The sequence below is a fragment of the Pinus tabuliformis genome, chromosome 4_1, assembly GCF_031772625.1.
Source record: "Pinus tabuliformis cultivar Carrire ecotype Pingquan chromosome 4_1, CPIR1, whole genome shotgun sequence".
NCBI classification, from domain to species: Eukaryota; Viridiplantae; Streptophyta; class Pinopsida; order Pinales; family Pinaceae; genus Pinus; species Pinus tabuliformis.
In genome coordinates this window covers 821,413,893-821,419,534 of record NC_142303.1, presented here as the reverse complement: position 1 = coordinate 821,419,534, position 5,642 = coordinate 821,413,893, and the positions used below count along the sequence as shown (strand labels likewise).

Here is a 5,642-nt window from a genome sequence, read left to right as displayed (position 1 = left end):
GGGTCGTTGCCTCGAACTCTCGCTAGAAAGATGTTTGGATCATTCTTTTGTATGATATGAATTGTGCATCCCAACACCCTCTAAAATTGTTGTTGATGTCATAAAATTGCTACTGTTGTTGATTTGGTAATAGGATGCTTCAAATTTTTTAATGTAACGTTTCCGAAAGAAGCAATAAGAAGCATTTTTTAGGGGTGACTTAAAAGCAAAAGTTTCAAAATCTATTTGTCTTTGCATCTGGGGTTCTACAAGAGAAAAAAAACCGCTCACTTTATGATGGAAATGATTGAATTGATGACGTGGATAGTAGGATCATTTTAGTGAGGCTTCCAACTCCATTCCATTTGTTAATGGGAAACAATCCCCCTAGTGATTTAAGTGATTGAAGATCTGTTACCTTTTCATTGTTTTGGTAGTTAAGTGTATTCCATGATGGCTAATGTAGATACACCAGTGAAAAATTATTAAGCTAACAAAAAAAATAAACGTGATTTGAAGAGCGTTTTAAGTTGAACAAGTGTTCTTTCTTGCTTGGGAAGTTTGTGATACAAGTTTTCAGACTCCTTGAATTGGTGAAGTGGCCTTCAATAGTATCGCAATTTGGTTCAATTGCCTAGAATGTTCCAAGTTTTGTTACCCAACCATTCAATCTACGTTGGACAGTGAAAATTGATGATACATCACATGCGGAAACATATGCATTTTCTTTTACAAGTAAGTCCCTAGACACTGTCCATTTGGAATGGCCTAATTGATGTATGATATTGCTAACATTGCTGGAAGAAATGGTTAAGCGGTAGCCTCCAAACGCCCTTTATAAAATGTTGACGATTGGGCTTCTTGTTTTGATATAGGTTGTTGTTTGTCCCACATATAACTAGCATTTCTTGTCTGAATTTCGATAAACCTTCCCACTTAAAATTTTGGTGAAGCCATCATTAAGAGTTACAATACTGGAAAGCTACACACCGAGAAGGAGAGAGTTTAAGCCATGGTCGAGAAGTAGGTTCAAATCCCAACAGATGTGGATAGGGCATAATTAAGAGCAGAATTAAGACAAATTTATGTTGTTCATGTACGTGGTTGTTGTGGTTGTTCCTTTTGTACGGGAAATGGAGTTTCACTTTTACTCATCTAGATAAAAGATGATGCACTTTATTATTATTATTATTATTATTATTAATGGACCATATTTAGTGTCAAAGTTGTAAGCTTTTGGGCTAACATGTACATTTCTACAACACTCCTTTAAGAGAAATTCCTCAATCTTTCCATGATTCAAGTTTCAACATGAATTCTAACTTGGCCATGGGCTCCCCAACAACACACTAACATGGGGCATGGTTCATCATTTCAATTTAACATAAGATAAAAGTGCCAATATGTGCTCTACAGACCAGACAAAAAACCATCCTAAGCCCCTTACGCATCTCGAAACATTTAAAGTTCTGATAATGAAATGCCCAACTCACAATTCTAAAAAAACAAGGCAACTGTAATAATATTTTTATATCTCCGACCCTGGTCAGATTTTATTTTAGCTAAGTAAAACTCATCAATATGAAATTCAGCTAACTAATTTCCCATGACTCTTCCCTAATCCCTTTCGATAACCAATCTATACTCACTTCAAAATACAAGATCGCACTAACCCGAAAATCCATCACGACATGGCTTCAATTGGGTAACTGATAATATATTATAAAACTGGTACATTTGCAGTTTATAATTCCCCATGAAAGCATTTTGACAATCAACATAACATACCCAATATCTTCTTCTCCTCGTCCTCCTCTTGGTTGCCCCATTATATGCTGTGAAAGACAAGCTAGAACAAGAAAAACCTTTAAGGTGACGGAACAAAGGCATTATATATTACATAACATATATCAAACTTGGGGAAAGAGTAGTTGGACTCTAGGACCTTGACGAAGATCGCTTTGGCGCCCTAGCAAATTTTGATCGTACTTGCACTGTGTGGCGGAGAAAAGACAACTAGCCGAGCATGCCACACCTGGGCCAAGGTTTGTCAACACTTTGTGTCTATGCATAGACTGTGAAGAGTGGGCTTGCCTCATGGAACTTGCCTTGGAGAGTTTGGTAAACCTCATTCATGGACTCTCCTTGTAGCAAGATAATCTTCCCAAATCTTCTACTCCTTTGATGTACCTTTACACCTTTAGAAACAATTGTTAATTTATTTTTATTTAAAAAAAATACATATAAACTTAAAATTAAACCTAAACAGAATTATACATCACTCTAAAATACAACATCCTATCACTTCTTTTCCATTTGATAGATAGATTAACCAAATCTAAACTCAAAACTCAACCCTAGTTACAAAGACAAAAAAACATACCATCACAAGTCAAGATAGGACGTGTACTTCCATCCAAAAAATCGTGTTCGTTATGGCGCACACACGCCAAATTCGTGACGGAAAAGACTGGCAAACAATAAAACCCATGCTATTGGGTATTGAATGCCCTCTAAGACACCATATTTAATGCACTCTGAAAGCTTGACGGGACAGCCCTGGTCATTCTCCTCCGCCTCCGCCTCCGCCTTGATCGCCACCGCCACCACCATTCCATAAGAAAGCTCGCATATACGATACATACGATACACGATATACAATGTACACATACGTACGCATTTAATTGGCGAATTTGAATTTTGAGTTTGAATGCGAAGCCCGCTCTCACAGCCGGAACTTGCTCTGGGAGTTGAGCCCCACACAGACATGTCGGCCCTCACTCTTCTTATACCAAACAAAGTTCCAGGACTTCAAGTGTTCAATGATGGTCACTGGGTTTCTGCCACTTACATTCCAAACGCTATCATCGTCCATATCGGCGACCAGGGGGAGGTTACTAAGTTTCTTTCTATGGGTTTTTCTTTGTTTTTTCTCTCTTCCTCTCTGGACTCGTAATACCATAAATTTTGATTGATGAATTTGTGGATGTGAAGATATTGAGCAATGGGAGATACAAGAGCGTTTTGCATAGGAGCGTGGTGAGCAAGGAGAGGGTGAGGATGTCGTGGCCAGTGTTCTGCACCCCACCTCTTGACACCGTCGTCGGCCCCATGAAGGAGTTGATCGATGAGAATAACCCTCCATTGTTCAAATCCAAAACATACAGAGAGTTCAAGCATTGTAAGATCAACAAGCTGCCCCAGTAGAAAGCTACCACTCTTGTTACAGCAGCTTTGTTTGTTTGCTTAATAATTCCAGGCATTAGTTATATAATCTCATGATCATCATAGCTTAACATGTAACTTTCATGGTGATCGTTCGTTTAATAATTTCAGCTTTGAATAACTCTAGCCATGGTTGCTTAATGACTCTTGTGATGAGTACAATCTCATAGTCATGATGGCTTTAGTGTGTAGCTTTCATGGGTAATAGTTTCAGCTATGAATAGTGTATGGTGCAAAATATGTTGTTATCAAATAGTTTTCGGTGATTTCTCAACCGATCTGGCCATAAATTGCATTTAGTATAAAAAGGTAAGGGTTTCAGTCCTTTGACATTATTTGCGTTTCGTTTAAAATGACAGAGGAAAATGGTTGGTTCAAATCATTTGGAATCCTCACATTTCTTATTATCATTATATTTCTATATAATCGTTCCTAAGATTGCTTTCAGAGCCTGCTTTCCATTTTCAGAGTCCTAAGATGCCTTTGAAAGCCAAGCTCTCCATTTTCAGTCTCCACATTCTTGGTTAATCTTGGATTAAAATGTTGTTGTCTCTATTTTCAGTCTTCATATTCTTGGTTAATTTTGGATTAAGATGTTGTTGGTGTAGGTATAGAAAAATATTTTATTTAATTAATAAATATTAATATTGATTTTTTTTTCAATTTCCTAACTTTATATTTAACTTTTGGCTACTAATTTTGATTCTTATGTATTTATTATAATTTTAAAATAAAAATAAAATTCTTAATTATTTATTATAATTTAAAAATAAAAATCTATTTTAAGTAATATTATTTGTATTACAAATATTTATATAAATTTTTTTCCTGGATTTTAAACATTTAACTTTAAAATTTTGTTTTAAATGGAAAAATACTCAAATTGTCAAATCTATCCATTTCAATGAGCCCTGTTTATTTAATTGGTTAAGTTTAGTATATTTAGATTTTTTTTCAAAAATTAGTATTTCAGTGATATTACAATTTACTCAATTTTAAATTCAAAACTATATGAACAAAATAAAAAGTAATTTATGGAACACTATTTAAATATACTCGATATGCTAAAAGGTAAAAAAATTTAAATTTGCAAATAGATGTGATAGGAAGTTTGGGAAAAAATGATATATTTGAAGGAACCATCATCTTATGGCCCTTTGTTTTTTTTTTTTAACTATAAATAAACAAAATTTTATGAACAAAATAAAATGTAATTTATGGTACAATACTAGATATGATAAAAAGTAAAAAGATTTAAATTTGCAAATAAGATGTGATAGGAAGTTGGGAAAAACATGACATATTTGAAGGAACCATTATCTTATGACACTAATTTTTTTTTTTTTAACTATAAATAATGTAGTTAAGTTTGGAATCAAATAAGCATTTTCAATTTATCTAATTATTTGCTAGCTACATCCACACCAAGATCACATAATACCTTAAACACCCAGTAACATTGGGAACACATAGATATAGAGGCATTTGCAGCAAATGTCCAAAATTTACAATGCATTCTACATATCATTTACTTTTGTTTTACATTCTAGTAACTATAGAAACAACAAAATCATGTAATAGAACATCATGAGTACAACAGGTATTGGTCACCTTGGAGTGGAGATTTGATCTTGGCCTTTCTACTACTACTTGCACTCCCTTGTTGTCATCTGTGTCCAAGTGTGAATGTTGATGTGCTCTGACCGAATGTTAGTGACCCACCGGTTGACCTCCAAGCATACTCTATGAGTATTCTTTTTCCCCACAGATCCCCTCGGTGCAATGGGCCTATACAATAGAGGAAGAAAACTAGTTGATGGAGGTGAGCACCCATGGTTAACGAGTCCCCTCTCTAAATGCCTTCACCTCACCAAACTCACTATAGCTCGTAGTCACTCACAATAACATAATCCCATCCATCGAACAGTAGGGTAAACAAAAGTCCCATCTCCCATAGCTTGCCCTTTAATTTATAAGAGGCTTCATAGATGACACTTAGCACTTCATGCATAATTAATTATTTTTATTAATCCAAAAGTCTGATTATTCACCCACCCATGTGTCACCCTCTTACTAAGGCTCTCCAAAATTATTTACTTAAAATTCTAATTCAAACATAATATTTTTCCTCACCCCAACGAGACTTTCTATATCTTCTCTTAGTTGTCTCTTGACCCCCTTTTTCTACTCAATTTGTGTTTGTTACTGAAGTGAACTGACAAGTATAAGATTTGGTCCCCCAACTACCTCTTAATTTAACTCAAATTGTCTCTTGGATGGAGATTCTTGTATTGGCTCTTGCCACATGGAGGTTCTCTAAATGTCCTACAATCTAATTTATTAATATTTAATTTTATTCACCACCCTCTTTTCTTATCGGGTTAAAAATCCATTAGTACTAATCTTTTTAATTCGCTCTATGTCCATCCCCCCACTCT

At 35.0% G+C, this 5,642-nt stretch overlaps 1 pseudogene; it reads left to right on the top strand.

Moving 5' to 3' along the window:
* Nucleotides 1–2,746: 2,746 nt before the first annotated feature.
* Nucleotides 2,747–3,186, top strand: LOC149178759 (flavonol synthase/flavanone 3-hydroxylase pseudogene; annotated as a pseudogene).
* The last annotated feature ends 2,456 nt before the right edge of the window (nucleotides 3,187–5,642 follow it).